The sequence below is a fragment of the Ranitomeya imitator genome, chromosome 4 (genome assembly GCF_032444005.1).
Source record: "Ranitomeya imitator isolate aRanImi1 chromosome 4, aRanImi1.pri, whole genome shotgun sequence".
In the NCBI taxonomy this organism is placed as follows: domain Eukaryota; kingdom Metazoa; phylum Chordata; class Amphibia; order Anura; family Dendrobatidae; genus Ranitomeya; species Ranitomeya imitator.
This window is the reverse complement of record NC_091285.1, coordinates 307,540,051-307,556,935: the sequence shown is the minus strand read 5'-3', so window position 1 is coordinate 307,556,935 and position 16,885 is coordinate 307,540,051. Positions and strand designations below refer to the sequence as shown.

The 16,885-nt window shown below is 43.1% G+C and overlaps 1 protein-coding gene across 1 annotated transcript in view; it reads right to left on the bottom strand.

Moving 5' to 3' along the window:
• The window catches only part of MDFIC (MyoD family inhibitor domain containing), a 198,338-nt gene extending 181,889 nt beyond the window's left edge, over positions 1-16,449 (bottom strand). Inside the window, exon 1 of the mRNA XM_069764833.1 lies at positions 16,065-16,449. The gene's annotated coding sequence lies outside the window, so the exon portion shown is untranslated. The remainder of the gene's footprint in view (positions 1-16,064) is intronic.
• Between the last annotated feature and the right edge of the window lie 436 nt (positions 16,450-16,885).

The following is a 16,885-nucleotide window of genomic DNA, read 5'->3' as shown; positions in this document are numbered from 1 at the left end:
CATAAAATCCCCTCCACTATGCTGTAACATCTGGAAGCTGCGGGTTGAACGTTGTGGCTGTACGCTGTGTTCAATCCGCAGCTAATCCAGATGTAATCCTGAACGTGGAGACATACCCTTAGATTTCTACACTGCATAGTATTCTTTACCTTTATCATTGCCATGGCATGCACACTTGCTTGTGACTGGCATACAACCTGTTTGTAATTTTTCTGGTTTTCTTTACAAATCACATCTCTAGGCACGTGACAGCAAGTTGCATACAAGTTGGACAAATGTTTTTGGTTACACAACTTGTCTGGGAGACTCTCTCACATGACGAAAGTCACTATATAGCCCCAGCCTTACTTAGTCACAAGCTAAACAAAAATTGCAAGCTTTTACCATCTCTTGTTAGGCCGGTTTCACACGTCAGTGGCTCCGGTACGTGAGGTGACAGTTTCCTCATGTACCGGAGACACTGACTCACGTAGACACATTGAAATCAATGTGTCTCTGCACATGTCAGCGTGTTTTCACGGACCGTGTGTCCGTTTGGAAAACACGGAGACATGTCAGTGTTCGTGGGACCGCACGGATTACACGGACCCATTAAAGTCAATGGGTCCGTGTAAAACACGTACCGCACACGGACGCTGTCCGTGTGCAGTCCATGTGCCGTGCAGGAGACAGCGCTACAGTAAGCGCTGTCCCCCCCCTCCCTCCACGTGATGCTGAAGCTGCCATTCATATCTTCTCTGCAGCAGCTTCAGCACCAGATGCAGGGGACAGTGCTTATCTCTAGCGCTGTCTCCTGCACGGTGCGTGTGGTACCCAATCGGCACACGGGCGGCACACGTGTGCCACACTGATGTGCCACAGAAACGCACGGGCACACGGACACGGATAATTCCGGTACCGATTTTTCCGGTACTGGAATTATCTGGATGTGTGGGAATGCCCTTAAAGGGGTGTTTCCATCTCCGTGATCTTGTCCCAATATTCAGTTGGTGTAATAATAATAATAATATTAGTAAATGCAGCATAGTTCTTCTGATTCACTATGTTGCTTCTTCCATGTGCAGGTTAGAAGAACTATACTACATTCCTAATTGAAGGTATTTGCTAATATTATTGTTATTACCTACTACATATTGGGATAGGATTTTGTGGATAGTACTACCCCTTGAGCGTTGTCACTAGATGGTAGAGATAAGGGATAACGTTCTGATCATCCTCTTGGACTAAAACCGATTCTGAGAACTGGGTTCTCTGAACGATATCTGAATGGGAAATAAGCTGAGTATGTCCACTGCGTTCATTCTATGCCAGATACAGCTGAGCGATGTACTAGAAATGACGGGAGGGAAGTGCACAAGTTCTGAAAAGCCCCATTTTCTGGATCGCTGGGAGTCCAAGCAGTCTGACTCTAGCAATCACTAAGTTATACTTTATGCGGACTCAATAGATTAAATCTTGGTGAAGCCTTTTTAATCCTTTGTACACCAATGTTTTATTACAGACTATGTAAAGCCAAGTTATTGGTGTTCAGAGGGTTTACATAAATATATCTATGATGTGCAGAAAATAGCAGGGATTAAACATTGGTAGCTTACAGGTTAAGGCTGCGGTCACACTCGCAGTATTTGGTCAGTATTTTACATCAGTATTTGTAAGCCAAAACCAGGAGTGGAACAATTAGAGGAAAAGTATAATAGAAACATAAGCACCACTTCTGTATTTATCACCCACTCCTGGTTTTGGCTTACAAATACTGATGTAAAATACTGACCAAATACTGCTAGTGTGACGGCAGCCTAATAAAAAAGCACCTAATATTCAGAAATGTAGGTAAAATATATTACTGATGATCCGGGACTTAAGGGGACCTATCACCAAGGTTTGTCCCATGTGAGATAAGACCACCACCTTTCAGCCCTGATATACAGTATTCTAATGTGCTGTATATATGCCCCTGATCCGGCCTGCAACAAAAGAAAACCATGTATTATTATACTCACCTACCGGGCTGTCTATTGCGCGTCACTGTTTTGGTCTGGTGCCTCTTCTCTTCTTTCAATGCTTCGTGTGGATGATGTGTCCTACGCCATCCACGCAGTATTCCGTGGCATCGCGCCATTGCACAGGCGCATTTCTCTGCCCTGACCAGGGCAGTGCAAATTACTGCAGGGTGCACATGCCGTGAAAAGTGAAAGAGCCCCGGCGCACGTGCATTGCAGTAGTTTACTCTGCCCGAACACTAGGACTACCGGACTGGTCACCCCCCTAGAACTACCGAATGGAGTCATTTTGACTTCTGGCTTCTTTTCATCTATTTTTAGAGTTTCTTCCTCCTGGTATTGTTGTAACTTTAATTTATAGAATGTATATAGAATGTATGGAATGCGAAATAGCAAGAATATCGTCAGGCTTTAGCACACTTCTAGCCATATTAGCAAAACTGCAGGCCGTACTCTACAGAAATGAAGTAGTCCACTCGAGAGTTCACTGACTGGTTGTCCTGTACAGTATATGTCCTGGGTATGTCACGTATATTTGTAAAAATGCTAATTATTCTAAGTCTAATAAAACATTTATTCTAAACATACAAGTAAATGAAATCTAAAATAAATAATAACATTTAGCGACAAAGACTAGCAAGGTATAGTAGGGAGTCAAAATGACACCCTTTGGTAAGGTAAATTTTGAAAAAAGGTACGTTTAAAAAAAAAAATATTTATTGACACAAAATGTTTTTTCGCATCCTAAATGAGTAAAAGTCACCGAGTCTCAAGCCGGAATTCGAAAAAATGTAGTCACAGAAGAGAAATAAAAATTGTGAGGAGTCAAAATGACTCCATCGGTAGTTCTAGTGCTAATCAGGGCAGCGAAGTATGCCTGTGCAGGAGCTCGATGCCGGGGAATATTCTGTGTGGATGACGTAGGACTCGTCATCCACACCAAGCACAGAAGGAGGACGACATCGAAAGATGAAGGCAGACACCGGACCAAGACCAGCGACGCCCATCAGACCTGGCCGTCCCGCAGGTGAGTACATGGAAAGGTGTTTTTCTTTGGTTGCAGGCCAGATCAGGGGTATATAGTCAGTATATTAGAATGCTGTATATCAGGGCTGAAAGGTGGTGGTGCTTTCATCTCACATGGGACAAACCTGGTGACAGGTCCCCTTTAAAGGGTTTTTACTACTCCTACTTGGAACAACGTAATATAGATCTAGCAGTTATCTGAATGTTGAGCTCTGTATAACTTCACACACACTGCTGATTGGCAGCTTTCTACCTATGTATAGTGTACACAGAAAGCTGCCAACCATGGTAAGGGTGTGCCTATAAAGAGCTCATGAATACTAGCCCTCTAATGATAATCTCCTTCTGATAAAACAGGAATTTTATCAGAACTATATAAGAAGCGCAGCGCTCCAGCTCTGATCAGGCAATGATCAGAATGACTGACCGATCACAGCGATCTGAGTTGGGGACCAACAGCATGGGTGACAGCTGTCGGCACTGAGCTGTCACTGGAAGCATGCAGTGTGAGTTCAAAGTCATGACAGGCATAGGACGTCATTATTCCGGTACTGACACTCGCTCATGACTGTCCTGTATCCATCATTGGGCAAATTAATGTTCATCGTAAATCCCTAACTAATGTCATAATCTATACAATTTTATAACATAGTTTAATTAACCCTTCATGGCCTTGGGATTTTCCATTTTTCCGTGTTCGTTTTTCGCTCCCCTCCTTCCCAGAGCCATAACTTTTTTATTTTGAGGGCTTATTTTTTGCGGGACGAGTTGTACTTTTGAACAACATCATTGGTTTTAGCATGTCGTGTACTAGAAAACGGGAAAAAAATTCCAAGTGCGATGAAATTGCAAAAAAAGGGCAATCCCACACTTGTTTTTTGCTTGGCTTTTTTGCTAGGTTCACTAAATGCTAAAACTGCCAGTATGATTCTCCAGGTCATTATGAGTTCATAGACACCTAACATGACTAGGTTATTTTTTATCTAAGTGGTGGAAAAAAATTCCAAAGTTTGCTAAAAGAAAAAAAAAAGCACCATTTTCCGATATTCGTAGCGTCTCCATTTTTCATGATCTGGGGTCGGGTGAGGGCTTATTTTTTGCGTGCCGAGATGACATTTTTAATGATAGCATTTTGGTGCAGATATGTTCTTATGATCATCCGTTATTGCATTTTAATTCAATGTTGCGGCGACCAAAAAAACGTAATTCTGGCATTTCAAATTTTTTTCTCGCTACGCCGTTTAGCGATTAGGTTAATGCTTTTTTTTATTGGTAGATCAGGCGATTCTGAATGCGGCGATACCAAATATGTGTAGGTTCGATTTTTTATTTTTTTTTTTATTGATTTATTTTGAATGGAGCGAAAGGGGAGTGATTTAAACTTTTATTATTTTTTTATTTTTTTCACATTTTTTTTACTTTTTTCTTTTACTTTTGCCATGCTTCAATAGCCTCCATGGGAGGCTAGAAGCAGGCACAACGCAATCACCTCTGCTACATAGCAGCGATCTGATGTTCGCTGCTATGTATCAGAATTGCAGGTGTGCTGTGAGCGCCGACCACAGGATGGTGCTCACAGCTACCGGCGATCAGTAACCATAGAGGTCTCGAGGACCTCTATGGTTACTATTCAGAAGCATCGCCGACCCCCGATCATGTGACGGGGTTTGGCGATGCGATCATTTCCGGCCACCCGGCCGGAAGCGGTAGTTAAATGCCGCTGTCTGCGTTTGACAGCGGCATTTAACTAGTTAATAGGCGCGGGCAGATCGAGATTCTGCCCGCGCCTATTACGGGCACATGTCAGCTGTTCAAAACAACTGACATGTCCCGGCTTTGATGCGGGCTCACCGCCGGAGCCTGCATCAAAGCGGGGCTTCTGACCTTGGACGTACTATCCCGTCTGAGGTCAGAAAGGGGTTAAAAATTCTAACTGCATTTCTTTTCCTTTTTTTTTTTTACTTCATTTTTGATGACACCTCGTTTGAGAATCCCAGTGCATGCTGGAAGGAAAGACTCAAACAAAGCGTCATCAGGTGTCAGAGGCTGTGGTCACTAGTCCAGTCCCGAAATGAAGGTCACTTATAACGCTTTGTTTCAAAGAGGGGGCAGGGGCTACAGGAGTGACCACAGCCACTGCCCCCTGGTGACATTCAAGCAAAGCATCGTCAAAAAGGAAATAGAAAAAAAAATAAAGAAAAGCAGTTAGCAGTTAGGGATTTTTAATGAGAGCACCACTCCAGAATTGTGGGTTTTTTCACCGCTTGAGTGGCGCTTCTAATCTAAGGTGCCTACATGTTGGCATATACTTACCTGCCGCCATATTCACTTTCTATCAGCGCTACTTCGGTTTCACTGCGCCATCTTGTGACTGCAACTTCTGACTGGCCAGAAGTCTGAAGTCACAATCATAAGCTCTCAATGTACGTCAACAACTCTAAGCGACCCACACCTCCCACTTATTGCTTCCAGGGCACAGAGCCATATATGTATTATTGGGGGCAGTGTCTGGTATTGCAGCTAAGTCCCATTTATTTAAGTGCAGCTGAGCAGCGATTCCAGGCAGAACCACCACAATGGTGCAACACTTATCATCTCCTGTGTAGAAAATCAAGGAATACTTGCAAAAACAGACTGATATTTTTTTTTTTTTAATTTCAATTCCGTAGTCTAATTTGAGTCACACTGCAAATTTCAGGAAATTCAAGAGTTCTAGTTCTGTTCCTCTCTGAAGAGACAATTTGCATATTTCCCAGAGGAGCATTGCGGTTTTAAGTCTCCTCACTTCGACATGCTTATCATGTCACTCTCCACAAGGAGAAACGATACTTCTTGGATCCCGGTCAGACGCCTCTCAATCAGCCAAACCAGATCTCCACTTTGCACTGATGAGGGGCAGTACCCCGAAACACAGTGTCTGCAAATTGAGATTCTGGTTTGGCTATTATCCTAAGTCATGTGACAAGGCTCGGTAAAGGGTTGACATTGACGGTTAGGATTGCTACTTCCAATAGGTGGCACTAGAGTTCTAGTTCTCTTCCTCTCTGAAGAGACAATTTGCATATTTCCCAGAGGAGCATTGCGGCTTTAAGTCTCCTCACCTCGACATGCTTATCATGTCACTCTCCACCAGGAGAAGCGATACTTCTTGGATCGTAGTCTAAGACCGAAATGGTGTCCTTGACTGCACTTTATTTAGACTCCAAATGAGTCCAAATGTTGGGTCCTTAGCCAGCATAAAGATATGGCCTCTGTTTTAGATTGATAAATGTTCTTTGTTGGAGAACCCCTTTGCTAATGCTAAACGCTTAATGGTTATTCCTCCAGCAATCCCAAGAATGGGAATAGAGCTGACCTTGAGCATAAACAAGTCTGCTTCATTCTCAGCCCTATTCCCGAGACTGAGGGTAGGTGCACACGATCAGTAAACGCTGCGGTTTTGACGCTGCATACTTGTGCAGCATCCAACACGCAGCGGCCAGCTGTTACAACATAGTGGAGGGATTTCAAGAAATACCATGCCTACTATGCATCTGGAGACACCTGCGGCTCACCCGCGGAGACAGACATGTGGCATGTCTCTCCAGATCTCAGCATTTTAATTTCACCCATACAGTGTATTGGACGCAGTGCATTTGCATGGTTCAGTGAACACATGGAGAGTCACCTGCTTATATTTTTCTTTTTTTGCATTGGATCCAATTTCCCTCTACCTTGGTATATGCAGATAATTTGATTACTGGAACCACTATATTCTTTACTTTACCTCTGGTGGTCTCATCCATTGATCTCTGTGATTTTTAATTTGTTCTTATGTGGTATTGTTCTATACCTCTATTATGAATATATTCCATTCATTTTATTATTCCTTTGTATGTGCGGGCACCTCCGTTAGTTGTGCCACCATTTCACCATTTACTCTAATAAAGGTGTTTTATCTTCCACCTCCTGTTCATTGTGTCTTGACGTATATTTGGCTTTTCCTCCGTTGGTCCTAATGTCATTATCCGAATGGTCTGCCATTCTTTCATTTTGCAAATAGAGCTCTGGCAAAAATTAAGAGACCACCACATCAAAACCCTGTCATGGGCAGCCCAATCTCCAGACCTGAACCCCATAGAAAACCTCTGGAATGTAATCAAGAGGATGATGGATAGTCACAAGCCATCAAACAAAGAAGAACTGCTTACATTTTTGCCCCAGGAGCAGTATGAAAGACTGGTGGAAAGCATGCCAAGATGCATGAAAGCTGTGATTAACCCCTTCCCGACCTTTGACGCCACGTAGGCGTCATGAAAGTCGGTGCCATTCCGACCCATGACGCCTATGCGGCGTCATGGAAAGATCGCGTCCCTGCAGATCGGGTGAAAGGGTTAACTCCCATTTCACCCGATCTGCAGGGACAGGGGGAGTGGTAGTTTAGCCCAGGGGGGGTGGCTTCACCCCCTCGTGGCTACGATCGCTCTGATTGGCTGTTGAAAGTGAAACTGCCAATCAGAGCGATTTGTAATATTTCACCCATTATAACGGGTGAAATATTACAATCCAGCCATGGCCGATGCTGAAATATCATCGGCCATGGCTGGAAATACTAGTGTGCCCCCACCCCACCCCTCCGATCGCCCCCCCACCCCCCCGATCTGGCCGGTACACTGCTCCGGCTCCCCTCCGTCCAGTGCTCCGCTCCCCCCCCGTGCTCGTGTCCGCTCCCCCCGTGCTCCAATCACCCCCCCGTGCTCCAATCACCCCCCCTGCACTCCGATCCACCCCCCCCCGTGCTCCGTTCCACCCCCCCGTGCTCCGTTCCAGCCCCCCCGTGCTCCGTTCCAGCCCCCCCGCGCTCCGTTCCACCCCTCCCGCGCTCCGATTCCCCCCCCCGTGCTCCGATCCCCCCCCCCGTGGTCCCCCCCCACCCTATCATACTTACCGATCCAGCCGTGGTCCCGTCCATCTTCTCCCGGGCGCCGCCATCTTCCAAAATGGCGGGCGCATGCGCAGTGCGCCCGCCGAATCTGCCGGCCGGCAGATTCGTTCCAAAGTGCATTTTGATCACTGAGATATAATCTATCTCAGTGATCAAAATAAAAAAAATAATAAATGACCCCCCCCCTTTGTCACCCCCATAGGTAGGGACAATAAAAAAAATAAAGAAATTTTTTTTTTCCACTAATGTTAGAATAGGGTTAGGGTTAGGGGTAGGGTTAGGGTTAGGGGTAGGGTTAGGGTTAGGGCTAGGGCTAGGGGTAGGGTTAGGGTTAGGGTTAGGGGTAGGGTTAGGGGTAGGGTTAGGGTTAGGGGTAGGGTTAGGGTTAGGGTTAGGGGTAGGGCTAGGGTTAGGGTTAGGAATGTGCACACGTATTCTGGTCCTCTGCGGATTTTTCCGCTGCGGATTTGATAAATCCGCAGTGCTAAACCGCTGCGGATTTATGGCGGATTTACCGCGTTTTTTTCTGCGCATTTCACTGCGGTTTTACAATTGCGATTTTCTATTGGAGCAGTTGTAAAACCGCTGCGGAATCCGCACAAAGAAGTGACATGCTGCGGAATGTAAACCGCTGCGTTTCCGTGCAGTTTTTCCGCAGCATGTGTACAGCGATTTTTGTTTCCCATAGGTTTACATTGAACTGTACACTCATGGGAAACTGCTGCGGATCCGCAGCGTGTGCACATACCTTTAGAATTAGGCTATGTGCACACGGTGCGGATTTGGCTGCGGATCCGCAGCAGTGTTCCATCAGGTTTACAGTACCATGTAAACATATGAAAAACCAAATCCGCTGTGCCCATGGTGCGGAAAATACCGCGCGGGAACGCTGCGTTGTATTTTCCGCAGCATGTCAATTCTTTGTGCGGATTCCGCAGCGTTTTACACCTGTTCCTCAATAGGAATCCGCAGGTGAAATCCGCACAAAAAACACTGGAAATCCGCGGAAAATCCGCAGGTAAAACACAGTGCCTTTTACCCGCAGATTTTTCAAAAATGGTGCGGAAATATCTCACACGAATCCGCAACGTGGGCACATGGCCTTAGGGTTAGGGTTGGAATTAGGGTTGTGGTTAGGGTTAGGGGTGTGTTGGGGTTAGGGGTGTGTTGGGGTTAGGGTTGTGATTAGGATTATGGCTACAGTTGGGATTAGGGTTAGGGGTGTGTTGGGGTTAGTGTTGGAGTTAGAATTGAGGGGTTACCACTGTTTAGGCACATCAGGGGTCTCCAAACGCAACATGGCGCCACCATTGATTCCAGCCAATCTCGTATTCAAAAAGTCAAATGGTGCTCCCTCACTTCCGAGCCCTGACGTGTGCCCAAACAGTGGTTTACCCCCACATATGGGGTACCAGCATACTCAGGACAAACTGCGCAACAATTACTGGGGTCCAATTTCTCCTGTTACCCTTGTGAATCTAAAAAAATGCTTGCTAAAACATAATTTTTGAGGAAAGAAAAATGATTTTTTATTTTCACGGCTCTGCGTTGTAAACGTCTGTGAAGCACTTGGGGGTTCAAAGTGCTCACCACATATCTAGATAAGTTCCTTGGGGGGTCTAGTTTCTAAAATGGGGTCACTTGTGGGGGGTCTCTACTGTTTAGGCACACCAGGGGCTCTGCAAACGCAACGTGACACCCGCAGACCATTCCATCAAAGTCTGCATTTCAAAAGTCACTACTTCCCTTCTGAGCCCCGACGTGTGCCCAAACAGTGGTTTACCCCCACATATGGGGTATCAGCGTACTCAGGAGAAACTGGACAACAACTTTTGGGGTCCAATTTCTCCTGTAACCCTTGGGAAAATAAAAAATTCTGGGCTAAATAATTATTTTTGAGGAAAGAAAACGTATTTATTATTTTCACGGCTCTGCATTATAAACTTCTATGAAGCACTTGGGGGTTCAAAGTGCTCACCACACATCTAGATAAGTTCCTTTCAGGGTCTAGTTTCCAAAATGGGGTCACTTGTGGGGGGTTTCTACTGTTTAGGCACATCAGGGGCTCTGCAAACGCAACGTGACGCCCGCAGAGCATTCCATCAAAGTCTGCATTTCAAAACGTCACTACTTCAATTCCAAGCCCCGGCATGTGCCCAAACAGTAGTTTACCCCCACATATGGGGTATCACCGTACTCAGGAGAAACTGGACAACAACTTTTGGGGTCAAATTTCTCCTGTTACCCTTGGGAAAATTAAAAAATTCTGGGCTAAATAATTATTTTTGAGGAAAGAAAACGTATTTATTATTTTCACGGCTCTGCATTATAAACTTCTATGAAGCACTTGGGGGTTCAAAGTGCTCACCACACATCTAGATAAGTTCCTTTGGGGGTCTAGTTTCCAAAATGGGGTCACTTGTGGGGGGTTTCTACTGTTAAGCCACATCAGGGGCTCTGCAAACGCAACGTGACGCCCACAGAGCATTCCATCAAAGTCTGCATTTCAAAACGTCACTACTTCACTTCCGAGCCCCGGCATGTGCCCAAACAGTGATTTACCCCCACATATGGGGTATCAGCGTACTCAGGAGAAACTGGACAACAACTTTTGGGGTCAAATTTCTCCTGTTACCCTTGGGAAAATAAAAAATTGCAGGCTAAAAGATCATTTTTGAGAAAATAATTTTTTTTTTATTTTCATGGCTCTGCGTTATAAACTTCTGTGAAGCACTTGGGGGTTCAAAGTCCTCACCACACATCTAGATTAGTTCCTTTGGGGGTCTAGTTTCCAAAATGGTGTCATTTCTGGGGGATCTCCAATGTTTAAGCACACAGGGGCTCTCCAAACGTGACATGGTGTCCGCTAATGATTGGAGCTAATTTTCCATTTAAAAAGCCAAATGGCGTGCCATCCCTTCCGAGCCCTGCCGTGCGCCCAAACAGTGGTTTACCCCCACATATGGGGTATCAGCGTACTCAGGACAAACTGGACAACAATATTTGGGGTCCAATTTCTCCCATTATCCTTGGCAAAATAGGAAATTCCAGGCTAAAAAATCATTTTTGAGGAAAGAAAAATTATTTTTTATTTTCATGGCTCTGCGTTATAAACTTCTGTGAAGCACCTGGGGGTTTAAAGTGCTCAATATGCATCTAGATAAGTTCCTTGGGGGGTCTAGTTTCCAAAATGGGGTCACTTGTGGGGGAGCTCCAATGTTTAGGCACACAGGGGGCTCTCCAAACGCGACATGGTGTCCGCTAACAATTGGAGCTAATTTTCCATTCAAAAAGTCAAATGGCGCGCCTTCCCTTCCGAGCCCTGCCGTGTGCCCAAACAGTGGTTTACCCCCACATATGAGGTATCGGCGTACTCGGGAGAAATTGCCCAACAAATTTTATGATCCATTTTATCCTACTGCCCATGTGAAAATGAAAAAATTGAGGCGAAAATAATTTTTTTGTGAAAAAAAAGTACTTTTTCATTTTTACAGATCAATTTGTGAAGCACCTGAGGGTTTAAAGTGCTCACTAGGCATCTAAATAAGTTCCTTGGGGGGTCTAGTTTCCAAAATGGGGTCACTTGTGGGGGAGCGCCAATGTTTAGGCACACAGGAGCTATCCAAACGCGACATGGTGTCCGCTAACGATGGAAATAATTTTTCATTCAAAAAGTCAAATGGCGCTCCTTCCCTTCCGAGCCTTACCATGTGCCCAAACAGTGGTTTACCCCCACATGTGAGGTATTGGTGTACTCAGGAGAAATTGCCCAACACATTTTAGGATCCATTTTATCCTGTTGCCCATGTGAAAATGAAAAAATTGAGGCTAAAAGAATTTTTTTGTGAAAAAAAAGTACTTTTTCATTTTTACGGATCAATTTGTGAAGCACCTGGGGGTTCAAAGTGCTCACTATGCATCTAGATAAGTTCCTTGGGGCGTCTAGTTTCCAAAATGGGGTCATTTGTGGGGGAGCTCCAATTTTTAGGCACACGGGGGCTCTCCAAACGTGACATGGTGTCCGCTAAAGAGTGGAGCCAATTTTTGATTCAAAAAGTCAAATGGCGCTCCTTCCCTTCCAAGCCCTGCCGTGCGCCCAAACAGTGGTTTACCCCCACATATGAGGTATCAGCGTACTCAGGACAAATTGGACAACAACTTTCGTGGTTCAGTTTCTCCTTTTACCATTGGGAAAATAAAAAAATTGTTGCTAAAAGATAATTTTTGTGACTAAAAAGTTAAATGTTCATTTTTTCCTTCCATGTTGCTTCTGCTGCTGTGAAGCACCTGAAGGGTTAATAAACTTCTTGAATGTGGTTTTGAGTACCTTGAGGGGTGCAGTTTTTAGAATGGTGTCACTTTTGGGTATTTTCAGCCATATAGACCCCTCAAACTGACTTCAAATGTGAGGTGGTCCCTAAAAAAAATGGTTTTGTAAATTTCGTTGTAAAAATGACAAATCGCTGGTCAAATTTTAACCCTTATAACTTCCTAACAAAAAAAAATTTTGTTTCCAAAATTGTGCTGATGTAAAGTAAACATGTGGGAAATGTTATTTATTAACTATTTTGTGTCACATATCTCTCTGGTTTAACAGAATAAAAATTCAAAATGTGAAAATTGCGAAATTTTCAAAATTTTCGCCAAATTTCCGTGTTTATCACAAATAAATGCAGAATTTATTGACCTAAATTTACCACTAACATGAAGCCCAATATGTCACGAAAAAACAATCTCAGAACCGCTAGGATCCGTTGAAGCGTTCCTGAGTTATTACCTCATAAAGGGACACTGGTCAGAATTGCAAAAAACGGCAAGGTCTTTAAGGTCAAAATAGGCTGGGTCATGAAGGGGTTAAAAATCATGGTTATTCCACAAAATATTGATTTATGAATTCTTCCTGAGTTAAAACATTTGTATTGTTGTTTCTACTTGTTTTCTTTGCATTATTTGAGGTCTGAAAGCACTGTTTTTGTTTTTTTTATTTTGACCATTTTTCTTTGTCAGAAAAAAATACTAAATTTATTGCTAGGAAATTCGGAAACATGTTGTCAGAAGTTTCTAGAATAAATGAACAATTTACATTTTACTCAAAAATATACCTATAAAGAGAAAAATCAGACAAACTGAACATTTTGCAGTGGTCTCTTAATTTTTGCCAGAGCTGTATACATCACCACTATCGACACCATGTATTTACTAAGCACCAGTTGATATATACGTTATGTATTGCTTTGGTTCAGTTTGTTGTGGTCTTAGGTCATTAGCAGAATGGAGGGCACAGGTAGGGTTGTAGATTGAGAAGAGGGCAGAGATGTAGAGTGGTGCTGAGCTGTGGAGAGCTTTGTGGGTGAGAGTGATAAGTTTATATTACAATCTACAGCGAATGGGCAATCAGTGCAATGGCTGGTACAGGGTAGAGGCATCCGTGTAGCTTTAGGACAGGAATATGATTCCCGGCTGCTGTATTCAGGATGGATTGGATAGCGGAGAGTATAGTAAGAGGGAGACAGATTAGTAAAGAGTTGCAATAAGTCCAGATGAGAATGAATAAAAGCTTCAGTAAGTTTTTGTAAAGTCAAAGGTAAGAAAAAGTCAAATTCTAAAGATGTTTTTGAGATCAAGGTGTTATGAGCTAGCGAGTGATTGTATGCAGGGGGGTGAATGAAAAATCTGAATAAAAAATGAACCCAAGACAGCGGGCATGTTGGCAGTATCGAGCATAGGTTTGTTAGTGGAGGGAAGAAACCCAGGGAGTTAAGTTTTTGACAGATTGAGTTATAGTGGGAGGACATAATGTTATAGACCGTGGACAGACAATCATTGGTGTTTTCCCGTAATACAGGGCTGATGTCAGTAGATGATGTGTATAATTTGGTGTCATCAGCATAGAGATGGTGCTGAAAATCGAATCTACTGCTGGTTTCCCCAATAGGGTCAGTATGTAAGGATAAGAGGAGGAGGCCTAGGACTGAACCTGAGGAACCTTAACAGTAATGAAGAGAAAAAAAGAGCCAGCAAAAGATACAGTAAAGGAGCAGTGAGAGAGGTAGGAGCAAGCAGTATCTTTGAATCATGGAGCATAGTGAGGAGGAGCTGATGATCCACAGTGGCGAATGCTGCAGAGATATCTAGAGAATCAGCAGGGAGTAGTGGCCATTAGATTAGCTATTAGTAGATTATTAGAGACTTTGATAAGGGCAGTTTCAGTAGGGTGTAAGGAGCGGAAACCCATTAACATATTAGCTACAAGCTAAACTTAAAGAGCTTCAATTTAAACTCTACCAACGGCCAATAAAATAAAGAGTGATAGAACAACACAAAGAAAATGTAGCTGCACTTTAGAAGGAAAAGGAGAGTCTAGTGATTGATAAGATGCCCTAAGCACGTAACTTTCTAAACCCTGCGTTATTGTTTTCAGACCTGGAGTTTTGTAATTATCTGCCAACCAAAGTCGGAGGTGCAAAATGGAAGGCAACTGAACACAGGTATGTGAGCATCTAACTTTACTATTATGAAGGGAGTTTCGTCACATTGAAGTCTTCTTTATAAACAGCTGACAAAGGTACAAAATAATGAAAAGAGTACTACTTACCTTAATAATCCCCTGGCACTCCTGTGCCAATACTTCATTGGGTCCCTGCCAGTGAGTACAAAGCTCCAGTGATGACATGGTGTGTCGACACATGATACCTGCAACCGACACCACTGAGGTCACCACTCTGACCAGAATCATGGGGGGCCAAGAAAATATGTCAGCATGGGAATGACAGGGGATGACGATGTTCATAGTATTGTGTATTTTATCAAACATTTCATGGACGTGGAAAACCGCTCTAATATTATTCAATGTTCTTATGTTGTTTTTCATTTTGTTACTTACTTTTATCTTGTTAAAAAATAACCCATAGTAACATTTCCACAAAAATTGGTGTCTGATCTTGTCTATGGAGGAATAAGCATTTTAGGGATCTTTGGGGTTTAATGAGAATATAATGTATGTGTGCCTGTACTCATGTAAAGTACGACACAGAGAAAATACAATGTTTTGGGAAGTGTCCATGGATTGCATCCAATAGCTTTTTGTTTGTTCTGCAGCTTTTAGTTGTTTAGACACACATTGGATATCTTACTACAAGTAAAGAAAGATGTGCAATGGAATAAGCTCAAATGATCAAAATGGAAACCCTTCTCTGTCATTTCCATAATTTCTAACATATTACTGCTACTTTTTTGTTGTGCATCTGTGACTAACAGTTACTTTTTTGCTTCCACTTTCCATTCTGGTGAGAAGCTGTATAATTCAGTTAATTATGCGTATAACATTGCCTGCATCATTTAATAGTTGCCCAATATAATTATGCACTCAGCTTGCCAGGTACAAGAATTCAGATGTGGTTCGGTAATGTAATCCTGGTGGAGTTTCTAAGGCTTTCTATGTTTTTATCGTAAATGATGTCCCAAAGCGTTAAGACCTATGTCATAGGATACCATAAATGCAGTTAGACAAATAGGTGTGTTTTACATTAGTAGAAATTAATTGAAATCTAGTACTGATGAATCCCACAGGGAACGGGGTCAACGTCCTAAAATACCTTCTCTGTCCAGCACTGGAGCTAAACTGGATTTTAGGACGCAAAGTGCTGTAGGTTTCTGTTGGAATTCATGTGGCAGCCCAAACCTCAGGAACTGGAACCTAGAGAAGGATGTATGTTTACATACACACACGCATCCATAGAAGTCTATGTTACAAATAGTCAGAGAGGAACATTTTAGCCACATATGAGCAGTAACCAGTAAAAGTTATTATGTGGTCCTAGAGAACCCCAACATTTCCCTTCATGAATTTATCAATTATTGCTGTTTTCCTAAAATAAAATATATACATGAATATGTAGTCATCATTTAGTAATATTCACTTGTCTTCCTTCAATTGTCTCCTTTTTTACACTGAAGTGTTGCATTTTACATGAGATATTTTCACTCTAAGTGAATATATGCTGACACCAGTGTCCTTAGAGATAACCAGCCAGAGTGAGCAACGTTCAGCCTCTGAAGATATACATTTCATACTCATAGATAATACAGACTTATAGACAAAACACTGTACTTACTGCACAATTTTCTCTTGATGTCCAGCAAAGTTCAGCTTTGCAAGTTTCCTGTAGCTCCGAATGTGTATATATTTATACTATACGGATGCCACACAAACGTTTGTTCATCTGTTGCAAGACGAAAACTTTCTTCAGGTCTTCTGCTCTGTTATATCTTGCCTTGCATACTTAAACATCTGTTCCCACAGGGTGAATTGCAGAAGCACATTACAGCAGGTCATGAGTTTTTGGCTTTTCAATATGCAGTTTTCTTCATCAGAGGCCAAATATACAGACACAACTACATAGTGCTGTACTCGCGAAGTTAGCAGCCATTACACAATTCTACTTCAGAAGTCTACATACTACACCCCCACACACATACCATCACACGCCATCTAGTGCTTCACAGCACACACATAACTTTTCAGAAGATAAAGTTCAGTTTGAAAGAACAAGTTGACAACAAATGAAGTGGCTTTCACAGTATTTCATACAAACAATTGCCAGGGGCAGCAGCCATTAATTCATCACAATGGAAAACTTTTTTCACTTTTAGTCATTTATACAAGTAAGGATTATGCTCAGTATAGTGTGCAGGAAAAAGATCATGATTTCTGTTCAGAAGTAACTTAAGCACAAAAATAGGTAATCCTTTTTAGGGTATGTGTACACGATCAGTAAAGGCTGATGTCCACTATGCATGTATGTGTGTCTGCGGCTCACCCACGGAGACGGACATGCGGCGCGTCTTTCCAGACCGCAGCATGTCTATTTATCGTGTGGAGACACGAGCCTCCACATGATAAATGTCACCCGTGCAATGTATTGGACACGGTGAA